Source organism: Odocoileus virginianus, chromosome 29 (genome assembly GCF_023699985.2).
Source record: "Odocoileus virginianus isolate 20LAN1187 ecotype Illinois chromosome 29, Ovbor_1.2, whole genome shotgun sequence".
Taxonomy (NCBI): domain Eukaryota; kingdom Metazoa; phylum Chordata; class Mammalia; order Artiodactyla; family Cervidae; genus Odocoileus; species Odocoileus virginianus.
This window is the reverse complement of record NC_069702.1, coordinates 3,772,214-3,786,699: the sequence shown is the minus strand read 5'-3', so window position 1 is coordinate 3,786,699 and position 14,486 is coordinate 3,772,214.

Sequence of the window (14,486 nt, the reverse complement as noted above, 5' to 3'; positions counted from 1 at the left end):
ACTTTACAAAAGAGGGCAAAGAAAGCATCAATGGAATAAATGTATAGCTTCCCAAGTTCATTACTTGGAATTCAAAATTCACTGATACAAATACAGATATGTTTGTTTAAAAGAAAATCTGTGTCATAACTGTGATGGTTAATTTTGTTTGTCATCACAGCTAGGTTAAAGTGCCAGTTGTTTGGTCCAGTACCAGTCTAGATGTTGCTGAGATTATTTTTATTAAAGGAGATTAGAATTTTCTATCAGTAGACTTTGAGTAAATCAAGTTATCTTCCATAATGCAGTGGGTCTTGCCTAATCAGTTGAAGGTCATAAGGCAAAGATGGAGGACCCCTAAAGAGGAAGGAATTCTGCCTCCAGACTGTAACATAGGAACCCTGCCTGAATTGAATAAATATTCTTTTTTTAATCATTAAAATTTTTACCTCTACTAGTTTGGGAGCTATTTGTGGTATTTCCATACTTTTCTTGGTAACCCAACCAATCGCAACATGCTAACCTAACTTACCAAAGTCTTAATTTCATTGAAACATTTACTCAGCTCCCAGATTATACAAGGACTTTAGAACCAATTGCCAACATATAGTGGATCATAAAAAAAGCAAGAGAATTCCAAAAAAACATCTACTTCAGCTTCATTGACTATGCTAAATCCTTTGACTGTGTGGATCACAACCAACTGTGGAATATTCTTAATGATATAGGACTACCAGACCACAATACCTGCCTCCTGAGAAAGCTGTGTGCAGGACAAGAAGCAACAGTTAGAACTGGACATGGAACAATGAACTGGTTCAAAATCAGGAAAGGAGTATGTCAAGGCTGTATATTGTCACCCTTTTTATTTAATTTCTGTGCAGAGTACATCACATGAAATATCGGACTGGATGAATCACAAGCAGGAATCAAGATTGCTGGGAAAAATATCAACAACCTCAGATATGCAGATGATACCACTTTAATGGCAGAAAGTGAAGAGGAACTAAAGAGCCTCTTGATGAAGGTGAAGAAGGAGAGTGAAAAAGCTGGCTTAAAACTCAACATTCAAAAAACAAAGATCATGGCCTCTGGTCCCATCACTTCATGGCAAATAGGTGGGGAAAATGTGGAAACAGTGTCAGATTTCATTTTCTTTGGCTCTGCAATCAATGTAGATGGTGACTGCAGCCCCAAAATTGGAAGAATAGCTATGACAAATCTAGACATTATATTAAAAAGCAGAGACATTACTTTGCCAACGAAGGTCCAAATAGTCAAAGCTATGGTTTTTCTAGTAGTCATGTACGGATGTGAGATTTGGACTATAAAGAAGGCTGAGGGCCAAAGAATTGATGTTTCAAACTGTGGTGCTGGAGAAGACTCTTGAGAGTCCCTTGGACAGCATGGAGATCAAACCAGTCAATCTTAAAGGAAATCAACCCTGAATATTCATTGGAAGGATTGATGCTGAAGCTGAAGCTCCAATAATTTTGGCCACCTGATGTGAAGAACTGACCCACTGGAAGAGTTCCTGATGCTGGGAAAAACTGAAGGCAGGAGGAGAAGGGGGTGACACAGGATGAGATCATTGAATGGCATCACTGACTGAATGAATGTGAGTTTGAGTAAACTCCGGGAGATAGTGAAGGATGGGGAAGCCTGGCAGCTGCAGTTCATGGGGTTGCAAGGAGTCAGACACAACTTAGCAGCTGAACAACAGCTTCATATATGCCTTTCATGGGGCTTCCCAGGTGGCACTAGTGTTAAAGAACCCAACTGCCAGTGCAGAAGATGTAAGAGATTCGGGTTCGATCCCTGGGTCAGAAAGATTCCCCTGGAGGAGAGCATGGCAACCCACTTCACTATTCTTGCCTAGAAATACCATGGACAGAGGAGTCTGGTGGTCTTTAGTCTATAAAGTTGTCAAGAGTTGGACACAACTGAAGTGACAGCACATAACAGCACAGCATACCTCTCATAACTTAAATCTTATGGTCTGACAGTTTGAGTATATCTTTTAAGTAAAATTTGAAAGTTCTAATAAACACTAATATTATCATTTTAAAAAAGATGAAGGAAAAAAGGAAAAACAAAAACAAAAAAACCCTGCCCAAGTTTATAGCCTTTAGACTCAAGACTGCAACACCAACTCTTACCAGAATTTCCTGCCTACAACCTTCCCTATAGATCGTGGACATCCCAGCCTCACATTTTGTTTCTCTTGTGAACCCCAATTCATTGATCAGTTGTGCCCAAATCCCTTCTGTTGTGTGCTATTTTTTAATACTATCAATTGTGAAGGGAGATGCATGTTGACTTTATCTTAGATTTTGAATGCCATGTTCCCTTTGGGCTGATGGCCCTCTGTTGACTCCAATTGATATATAGCAGATTTTTAAAAACATTGAGAAGAGTATTTGTTTAAAGAAATGAGCTTTCTTAAATTGCATTAGGATCATTTACTTATTATTTTTAATTGTGGTAAATACAGAATGAAGCAGGGCAAAGCCTAATAGAGTTTGCCAAGATTCAACTGGTCATGGCAAACACCCTCTTCCAACAACACAAGAGAAGACGCTACACATGGACATCACCAGATGGTCAACACTGAAATCAGATTGATTATATTCTTTGCAGTCAAAGATGGAGAAGCTCTATACAGTCAGCAAAAACAAGACCAAGAACTGACTGTGGCTCAGATCATGAACTTCTTATTGCCAAATTCAGACTTGAATTGAATAAAGTGGGGAAAAACACTAGACCATTCAGGTATGACCTAAATCAAATCCCTACCAATTATACAGTCAAAGTGAGAAATAGATTTAAGGGACTAGATCTGACAGACTGAGTGCCTGATGAACTATGAATGGAGGTTCGTGACATTGTACAGGAGACAGGGATCAAGACCATCCCCAAGAAAAGAAATGCAAAAAAGCAAAATGGCTGTCTGAGGAGGCCTTACAAATAGCTGTGAAAAGAAGAGAAGTGAAAAGCAAAGGAGAAAAGAAAAGATGTACCCATTTGAATGCAGAGTTCCAAAGAATAGCAAGGAGAGATAAGAAAGCCTTCCTCAGTGATCAGTGCAAAGAAATAGAGGGAAATAATAGAATGGGAAAGACTAGAGATCTCTTCAAGAAAATTGGAGATACCAAGGGAACATTTCATGCAAAGGTGGACTCAATAAAGGACAGAAATGGTATGGACCTAACAGAAGCAGAAGATATTAAGAAGAGGTGGCAAGAATTCACAGAAGAATTGCACAAAAAAGATCTTCACAACCCAGATAATCACGATGGTGTGATCACTCACCTAAAGCTAGACATCCTGGAATGTGAAGTCAAGTGGGCCTTAGGAAGCATCACCATGAACAAAGCTAGTAGAGGTGATGGAATTCCAGTTGAGCTATTTCAAATCCAGAAAGATGATGCTGTGTAAGTGCTGCACTCAATATATCAGCAAATTTAGAAAACTCAGCAGTGGCCACAGGACTGGAAAAGGTCAGTTTTCATCCCAATGCCTAAGAAAGGCAATCCCAAAGAATGCTCAAACTACCGCACAATTGCACTCATCTCACATGCTAGCAAAGTAATGGTCAAAATTCTCCAAATCAGGCTTCAGCAATACATGAACCGTGAACTTCTAGATGTTCAAGCTGGTTTTAGAAAAGGCAGAGGAACCAGAGATCAAATTGCCAACATCCACTGGATCACCAAAAAAGCAGAAGAGTTCCAGAAAAAATATCTATTTCTGCTTTATTGACTATGCCAAAGCCTTTGATTGTGTGGATCACAATAAACTATGGAAAATTCTTCAAGAGATGGGCATACCAGACCACCTGACCTGCCTCTTGAGAAACCTGTATGCAGGTCAGGAAACAACAGTTAGAACTGGACATGAAACAACAGACTGGTTCCAAATAGGAAAAGGAGTACATCAAGGCTGTATATTGTCACCCTGATTATTTAATTTATATGCAGAGTACATCATGAGAAACACTGGGCTGGAGGAAGCACAAGCTGGAATCAAGATTGCCAGGAGAAATATCAGCAACCTCAGATATGCAGATGATACCACCCTTATGGCAGAAAGTGAAGAAGAACTAAAGAGCCTCTTAATGAAAGTGAAAGAGGAGAGTGAAAAAGTTGGCTTAAAGCTGAACAATCAGAAAACTAAGATCATGACTTCTGGTCCCATCACTTCATGGCAAATAGATGGGAAAACAGTGGAAACAGTGGCTGATCTTATTTTGGGGGGCTCCAAAATCACTGTGAATGGTGACTGCAGCCATGAAATGGCTTCCAAGGATGCTTACTCCTTGGAATAAAAGTTATGACCAAACTAGACTGCATATTAGAAAGCAGAGACACTACTTTTCCAAAGAAGGTCCATCTAGTCAAAGCTATAGTTTTTCCAGTAGTCATGTATGGATGTGAGAGTTGAAATGTAAAGAAAGCTGAGTGCTGAAGAACTGATGCTTTTGAACTGTGGTGTTGGAGGAGACTCTTGAGAGCTCCTTGGACTGCAAGGAGATCCAACCAGTCCATCCTAAAGGAGATCAGTCCTGGGTGTTCATTGGAAGGACTGATGCTGAAGCTGAAACTCCAATACTTGGCCACCTGATGCAAAGAGCTGACTCTTTTGAAAAACCCTGATGCTAGGAAAGATTGAGGGCAGGAGGAGAAAGGGACGACAGAGGATGAGATGGTTGGATGGCATCACCGGCTCAATGGACATGAGTTTGGATAAACTCCGGCAGTTGGTGATGGACAGGGAGGCCTGGCATGCTGCGGTACAGGGTCGCAAAGAGTCGGACACGACTGAGCAACCGAAGTACCGCTGCTATGACTACATGTAGCATGGAAGTTACCATCTTAACCATTTTTAGATGTACAGTGTGCTAATGTTAAATATATTCACATTAGTGTGAAACAGATCTCCAGTACTCCTTTATTCTTATGAAACTGAAATTCTGTAACCGTTAAACAGCTTGCCATTTCTCTCTACCCCCACCCCCCCCCAACTCTTGAAGACCACCATTCTACTTTCTGACTGTATGATTTTAGATACCTCACATAGGGTAGAATCATATGGTATTTGTTTTTTTGTGACTAGGGTACTCATGTGGCATAATGTCTTCAAGGTTTATCTGTGTTATAGCATCTGTCAGATTTTTCTTCCTTTTTTAAGGCTAAATACTATTCTATTGTATGTATATACCATATTTTATTTATCCGTTCATCTGTTGATGGGCATTTGGGTTTCTACCTCTTGGTTATTGGGCATAATGCTGCTATGGTTATGGTTATGTAAATATCTCTTTAAGGCTCTACTCTCAATTCTTTGATATATACCCAGAAGTAGAATTGCTGAATCATGGTAGTTATATTTTTAATGTTTTTGAAAAACTACCATACCATTTCCTATAGTGGATGAACCACTTTACTTCCCACTAACAATGCACAAAAATTTCCAATTCATCCCCATTCTTTTCAACACTTGTTGTTGTTTTTTGTTTATTTGATAGCAACCATCCTAATGGGTATGAGGTGGTATCCAATTGTGGTTTTGATTTCTATTTCTCTAATGGTTAATGAGGTTGAGCATCTTTTCATATGCTTATTGGCCGTTTGTACATCTCCTTTGGAGAAATGTCTGTTCACATCCTTTGCCCATTTTTTAAATTGAGTTGTTTTTTGTTGTTAATTGTAGAATTTATTTTTATATTCCAGATAACCTCTTATGAGATCTATGATTTACAGATATTTTCTTCCATTTCTTGGTTTGACTTTTTCTCTGTTGATTATGTCTTTTGCACAGACATAATCATGTTTGAACTTTTGATGCGGCCCAGTTTATTTTTTCTTTCTTCATCTGTGCTTCTGGTGTCACAGGGACCATTTTCATTCTCCTAAAGTCACACCATATTTATGTACATTGTACCGTGTAAATAGGAGTCCATATATCACTCCAATTGTACACATATTTTTTGTCTTCCGTAACACTCAACATTTTCCCCATCAACACACTCACAGGAATCCTAACAAAAATTTCATACGACAGAGATTTGGTCTGTTTTTCTATGACCATGGCCAGGACTCGGCTATCGTGATTCACTATGGCTCTGAAGTGAGTGAGGAAGACATTTGGAAACAATTTTCTGTTGCGACAGCCAATGCCAAGTAGATGTGTCAGCCATATTTACTGAATGATTGTCTCATTGTTTGGCATCTGAAGATATTTTCAGAATTTTTTCATGTTTCTTTTAGTCATGCCCCGGTCATTCCCTCAGACTGAGTATCTACAATTTGCACAGCCAGAAATTCAGTCCAACAGGTTGTCATTGCCACAGAATTCTTGAAAACTGTTTTTTTGAAATACTTATGTCATCTCTCTAAGGCAAGTTGATGTGGTAGCAAAAAGTTGAGACTCAGAGAGCTTTAAGGCTGATTTTAGTTTAAGGCTAACTGAATGGAAAACAAGACAGCCAGTCGTGGAAGATGAAAATTCAAAATCTTCTACCTTATCACTGCTCAATGAATGAATTGCCTTTTACTATATAGACAACGATTGTCAGAGAAAATCATGTCAAGTGAATCAGCTCTAATGTGCAACTATTAGATTAAGAGTTCCTTGAAGGCAGAGGCCATATCTGTCAATTCTTGCCGACACACGAAAGAAGCTGTGCGTACACTCATGGATGTGTACACATCTCAAAGAGAAATAAAGTTTTCTGTCAGTTTGTCTGTACCTGTATAATTAAATTGCATGCACACACTACATATGTCCAAATAGAGTTTAATGTGAATGCCCAAGTTTATAAATATTTTATCAGATTAGGAGAATTCTGGCAACTCAATAAACATGATTCAGAGAAGCGTGAGAATACCTGTTGATTTCAGTTGCAAGATGACCATTTGGGAAAGGCAATATATTTTCTAATTGTTCCTTGGCCAAAATGAGAAACTCACTGGGTTTCTTAAAAATAATCATTGTTTGCATCTTTCTCTTTGGAGACTCTGATTTGTTGCCTTTTGTTTTTTGATATCACCACACTGATTTCCCCAGAGGACACTGATGTTGACAGAGAAAGCCCAAAAGAACTTTTGTGACTTCTTCCAAATGTCATAACAAAAGTAAGTTTCAGCTGTCTTCTGAGGGATTGACTTTCAAGCAGTAAATAGGTTGTTTCGGAAACTTACCTAATGACATTGTTATTATTTCTTGTGAGTGATTAGGTTGATAGTGATAGTGATTAGTGGTAGATCAGTTCCCCTTGCATTTACTGTAATCCCTCCAGACCTGAGAGGTGACCTCCCAGTACAGAAGCTGTGTGGCCCTGAAGCTTGGCCATAGCTCTCGTCTCTCTAAGAAGGATGTGGCATTTGCTTCTGAAATCTGTACATTTGACTGTGAACCCCCAAGTGATGTTTTAATAAAGAAGTCTGCTTAAAGATTTTGAGTCATCTTTCATCCTTGGAATTTTAAAAAGATTTTGAAAAAAATTTAAAGGATAGATTTGCAAAGCACAAATGACATTTGTAAAAATTCAGGCATAGACACAAATTGTACAGGTATTAACATTCATTTGATTTGCAATTGTTATTTGTGCCTTGCACACAGGAGTACAATAAATATTTACTGAGTGTTGAATGACTGAAGTGAATTTGGAAATAAGCAGAGGCATTATAAATCATCGCAGATGTATGTTTTCACAGATATCATTGGGATGCAATCATATCTTGCTGACCTTCTTATGCATTTATTGATGTGTTTTGACTGATGCTAAGAAGATATTAGTTTGAAAGGAGATGCCTATAATTTAAAAACACGATTCTTACCATCTCCTAACACTTCACAAAGGTCAAGAGGGTAGATAAATAACTTCCTACAGCTGCTGCTACATCTGGTACACGCCTGCAGCAGAAAGTGTGTGCTGAAAAGATAAACACGTCAGGTTGCATCTGCTTGCACGCCTATGCTGTTTGTGTCTGAACTTGACCTGAAGACATTAATTTTAAAACCAGGCTTGACATTAATGAATAAAAATTCAAACGAAGTTATGCTGAACTGAAACTACAAACATTCCCAAGAGGGCATATTTCTCTGATGGTTTTGAGGTTAACTTTGATTTTTGTAATCCTGGCTCAGCATCTTATCTTTGTTGTTTCCTTCTGGGAACCACCTCATCTTGATTTCTGTGTAGTTTCAGGTCCCTTATGATTCCCTACTTGATTAATGCTGAGCATTAATTGTTCTGTCTAGGTGGATTTACTTATATATGGTTATGTGCCAACGTTACTTCATTTTGTGACCTCTTGAGACATGAGTTTGAGCAAACTCTGGGAGACAGTGAGGGACAGGAAGTCTGGTGTGCTGCAGTCGAAGGGGTCGCAAAGCCACACAACTGAGTGAGTGAGCAGAACAGACGATGCTTCCAGCTCTGAAACTGTGACACTTGGGGGTATATCTAAAGTTTGCAGTTGATTGTGAAAAGAAGTCAGCACACAGAGTTCTGCTGTAGCCTTCAAGTGAAATAATCTGCTGGTTGATTAATCTTGCTTACTTCTTATAAATACTGCTGATGACTCAGAGTCTTAAAAAGCCACATTCAACCTGGATCCTTTCACTGAAGACTTTAGGGAGGAGGTATGACTTTATAATGTTCACTCGTTATGTTTGTGGTGAAGCTGGGAATGGTCTCAATGAACATTTATTGAATCAAAGACTTCTCACTCCCAAGTTGATTTTTCTATCCAGGAAACCACAGCAACTGTCAGAGTATTGCTGATTCTCTTATTTGCTAACTAAGCATCCTGATGCTATTATTCACATCGTTTGGAAGCGTTGACATATTCCCATCTCAAATGTTTTCTATAGAACCAGGTTATATCTCCATGTAATCTGCTTAAGTTTGTTTATAATTTCAACCCCATTCTTTTATTATTGCCACAAGTAAACCATTGATATAAGTAGATTAGTTTTACTAGTATTATTTTCAACACATTTCAAACTTCTAGAAAAGTATTGAAGTATTGTTGTTCCTTTTTGTGATGGCAGACACAGCCTCTGTGATGGTCATTTCTGCCTTGATCCTTGACCAACAAATGCAGGTATATCAGGCATGATGTTTACACACTGTTTTTGCCAGATTGCTGGGTGAGCACTTTACAAGATCACAGTGTCCTCTATCTCCTGATTAGCATTTAGAGAACCTTGACAACGGGTATGGAGCCATAGGAGGGAAGCTGGCTGTTATTTAAATGGAGGAAAGCCACTCCATGGCTGATAAGCAGGAGGAATGATAAATTGCAATTGGCCTTTCAGGAATTCACAGTGCCCGTCTATCATGAACCCGGTCAGCACCTGATGAACTTTTACTTTTCACAGCATCATCTGAGGGCAGCGATAGGGGTGAAGAAACATCTTCACATGGTCTGCATTGGATACCTGTCAGTTGGTTTACAGATAATCTGCAGACCTACGGAGTATTTTGCTGACGTACTTAAGGCCAGAAACCCAGCAGCAGATGTTAAATTCAGAAGGCTTCTAGGATTAAGAGTAGTTAGTCTGTAGTGTAATATTTCTACTTTAAGAAGGGTCAAATTATTGTTGATAAGCACTAGGTTTTTGATCTGTACAGAGCCCTATAAGTACATGCTCATTTTTCTTTAAATTTAGTAATACCATACCTATTAACATGGTAAATACTAATAAAACTCCAGGAATGAACTGGGAAGCCTGTTCATCTGCAAGGGGAAGCATTGTTTGGGGAAAATGTTGCTGACCCAATTTAGTTTCTGGTCATGGTCCATTGACACACAAGTGTATCAGTGCACACAGAAGTGTGCGCCTTACACACTGCCTATGTGAGAAGCTTCGGGGTTGTGATGGGGCTTGTAGAGCATCCCTAATGTCTGCTAATCACAGTTATGTAATAGATCTTTGTGAGCAAATGAAAGGCTAGAAATACGATTTACTGAGCACATGGCTGGCTGTCCTCACTGACGCCTGTTTTGGGTCAGGTTGCTGTGATTGAGCAACAGGTACGTGGATGGATTATGGGATTATGCCTGTGAAGCCAGAACATGGGTGGTTTATGGAATTAGGCTCTGTTTATGCACATTCCTGGTGGCTATCACGTGTTAGATGCTAGGCAGAGGACAATGAGGATTAAGAATAGTGCAAGATCTCTGTCTTCAAAGAAATTTTAAGCTAGCTGGGGAAACAAGACTAAGAGACTTTTCACAATCACATATTCACAAGAATCTAAATAATCTATTGCTAAATGGTCTAACCTAGAGTGTGAGGGCTTGAGGGCTATTACTCTCATCATCTGGTTATATTTTTCTTCAAACAGTTCATGGCATTAAGTAGAATTATAGAATGCTGGGTGGAATGAGACCTCTCAGAAGTCTTTGATACCTTTTTGTCCAGCTCATTTTTTTTTTTTCCAGATGAGAACACCAAGAGGTTAAGTGTCTTGTCCAAGAGCACATGATTACACAGTCAGTGGCAGTGTTCACTTATTTCTTGCTTATTTGGATTTTGGTTCCAAAGTATGCTGGGGCCCCAGGCTCATGCCAAGAGTGCTTTGTTTCTAAACGAGGCCCTTGTTGTGATAATAAAGCCCCTATGGCGTTGGTTCTAAAATAGATGTAACTCATACTAAATTCTACTCCTTGGCAAATATAGTAAAGTTAGTTTCTGCTGTGTCTGTATTTTCTTTCTTTCTTTCTTTTTTTTTTTTTTAAAGAAAAACAGCCTTTTAGGATTATGCCCATAATCTGCACAGTGTAAGAAATGCTGGAATTCATGAATGTCATCTGATATTTAGCAGTAAATATTTCTTGAACCCAGTGGTCCAGGCCCCTGCTCTTTCCACTCACCGCCTGACTTAATCATCATAATCACCCTGTAAGGCAGACATGGAGGCTTAGAGAGTTTAAGGAACTTGTCTAAGTTCTCAGAGTTAGCACGTGCTGGGGTTACTCTGTGAACCCAGCGAGTCAGGCTCCAGAGCCTGAGGCCTGAACTATAGCTCCATAGTATTTGTATATTTTCAACACCAGACTCCTGACAGTTGGCATTGCGGGCATCCACCACATGTCTGAGGCATTGAAGCATTCCAACATCCATCCAAAAAGTTTTTTTTAAGTATTTATTTATTTTTGGCTGTACTGGGTCTTTGTTGCTGTGTGGGCTTTTCTCTAGGTGTGGAGAGCGGAGGTTACTCTCCAGTTGGGGTGCCCGGGCTTCCCATTGTGGCGGCTTCTCTTATTGTGGAGCGTGGGCTCCGAGGCTCTCAGGCTTCAGTAGTTGCAGCATGTGGACTCACTAGTTGTGGCTCATGGACTCTGGGGCACAGGCTCAATTGTTGTGGAGCACGGGTTTATTTGCTCCATGACATGTGGGATCTTCCTAGATCAGGGATTGAACCCGTGTCTCCTGCGCTGGCAGGCGGATTCTTAACTACTGAGCTACCAGGGAAGCCCCCATCCAAAATCTTGACTGCGTCTTCCAGCTAGACTTTCTGTGCTTTTCCTCTTCAAACGTTCACATCATTTCAATATGAAATGATGAGAAATCAATGACTCTCGGCACGGTTGAACCCTTTGGGAATTTAAACCCAAGCGTCATGACCCTTCAGATCTTACATTTGCACTGACTATCTCTTTCCTTCTCTGCCCTTCCCTCCCCTCTCCTCTCCTCCGCTTTCTTTCCTACTTGCTTTTTAAAAGTCAGATTTAGTGAAAAATCTGGAAGGATTGAATTGACTTGAAAGTGTTACAACAGCTATAGAATTTATGGTACCTGTAGAACTGGTGATTTGGTGAACAGTGAATTATTTTAAGTGTTTCTTCTTTTCCTTAGCCCACTTTTTTTTTTTTTTTTAAAGTAAAGTAGGAATAGAGAAACAGGAAGCAAACTCTGCGGTTGCAGTGTAGCTCACCCACTGATCCTTCCAGGGGAGCTCCTGTCCTGCAGAGCGTTGGAATCTAGGACATCTAATCCACCCAGAGGGGGCTTCAGATTCGATTAAGCCCTTGGAATTCAGCTTAGAAAACGAGCTGTTAAAAACTTGAGGCAAAATAGAGAGTGGACCCCTGACTCTTTGGTGGGATGGTGGCCTCTCTGAGCAGGAAGTGTTCTGATGTGCTGACAATGAGGAAACAGGCCGTGTTTTTGTTTATTTTCTCATAAAGTGCTGATGAACAAATGAGGGAGTTGCATTAAGGGGCTCCAAAGGCAAGCTGTGAGAAGAGATTGGGGTTTATCAGCCTTTTAGCCTGGTTTCCTTTGGAAAGAATGCTTATGACATGGCCAGGCTCTGCAAGTCTGCAGGTCCACCCCCTCCTCCGGCGCCCCTCCTCCCCCCTCAGGCCCCTTGATAACTCTGAATGCTTCAAACTGATGTCAGCCCTTTTTGGCAGATGAAGAGAAGGTGGACCTTACGGGTTCCTTAATAAGAGAAGCAAATGCATGCGAGATAAAGCCAATTTCCACACACTGAGTAACCTCTTTATTTTTTGTGCTTAGCCTGATAGTTCTAAATTTAATTTCTGGACTCCTTGAAAGAGATCCCTAGGAAATTGGTTGTGGAGAGGGGGAGTTGGGGAGGGATTCTGTTGGGAGGAACATTCATATTTTTTTGGATCTTACCTGCCACAAGAGTGGAGGAACATCAGAAAAATGAGGGAAGCATTGCCTATAGCTATGAATAAATCTGTCACTTGGAAGATAAAAATTCTTAACCAGCATACCTTAAAAAAAAAAAAAGGATGAACTTTGAATCCTTGGTGGAGCAAGGCAGGAAATAAAGAATCAAATAAATAAAAAATAATTAAATAATTCAGAAGCTCGTTTTGCTGCTAAGCTTGGTGTCCTTGCCCCGAGTTTCATAGGGAATGATTCGAGAGTGGTTGTTATCACTTCTCCTAAGTTGTAGCTACATCAGCTTCAAAGGTCATTCCATCTTCCTCTGGGGTAGAAAAGAAGTCTGTTTCCCTGAACTAGAATCGACATCATAGGAGTAAGGTAATGTCTGGTAAAATAACTCACTAAAAATTAAGTTCGACCAGTGTGCTTCTGAGTCAAGGGATTTAGAATGTTTCACAGATGATAGCAATTTTAAACAATGTGACCTAGAGAAATCCAAGGAATAAAAATAGCAATAGATGGTTCAGAAATGGATTTGGCCCAGTCGTGAAAGTTTTTTCAGGTGTTTTCAAAAACTTTTTTTCTTGCAGTACATGAATGTACAATGAAAATAATAATGGGGATTTGGAAGTAATTGGATTATATATTGGAAGAAGATGGAATATTTGATGTGAAACTCAATCTGCTCAGAAATCAAGACTAGTATATTCTTTGCTCTTTTTTGCTCTATATTTTAATGTATGTAGGATCAAATATCTGACAACTGAAGCATTTACTATAAGATACAAAAGATAAAGATGGTCTAGTGGAATCTCCAGATTGGTACTTACTAAAGATAAGAAACAATGCAAGTAAGTGGAACCAGCCAACCATAGATGGAGAGAGCTATTTATTTCCTTCTGGAGAGGGCAAGCTGATGGAATGTTACCATGAGGAAGTGGTTATATGGGAATTTTTGGAAAACATTTGCGTTACTAAACTTTGATGAGCCTCAGTTTCCCCGCATGAGGGTAAAGGTGATGACTGTGGGCTCTGGAGCCAGACTGCTGGAGTCAAGTCCTGTCTCTGTGAGTGACCAGTCGTCAGCTCTTGAACCAAGTTACTCTCTTCTCTCTGCCTTGGTTTCCCCATCTGTGAAATGGGGACATCATAACCTACCTCCTAGGATTTCGAGGCTTGAACGAGTTAACACGTGTAAGGCCCTTGAAACAATGCTGGTAACGGAGTAGACCCCTCGTTAAGTGCATGCTACTCTTACCAATAAACAGCACAGATATGTGGAGTCTTCTTTAGAGTCTGCCTAGATTCAGTTTTTCTAGCTATAAAATACACAGGGTGATGAAACATCGTTTAAAACTGAAAGATTCAGCACTTCTAGGATGTAAGGTACAACTAAAGAAAAAGCTGAGTTTGTTATTAAATATCATTGTGTTACTTTGAAGAGCTCCCATAATATCAGTGGTCTAGACATCCTAGGACTTTAATGTGACCTACCAAAAGAAATAATAACACACATGGCTTATAAAAATACCATACAGGAAGGCCTCAGATCAAAGATACTATTTAAATGTGAAGCATTATTATTTCTATTTTTTGTATTACTCAAACTTTCCTACCAAAAAAGAAAAAAAATATGATTTTAGTGAAAAATGCCCCAGCTTTTGTTTTGATATGAGCTAACAACTGAAATAAAGGAGTAGGATCAGTGTTATGAAAACTAAAATTACAATGCTGTATTGTAAATATTATGAATTTGTTTTGAAACTTCAACCTCAGCATCTTTAATCTTTTTTTCCACGTTGCATTGCTTAAAAAAATACAGCCTAAAATTAATGACACTGCATATC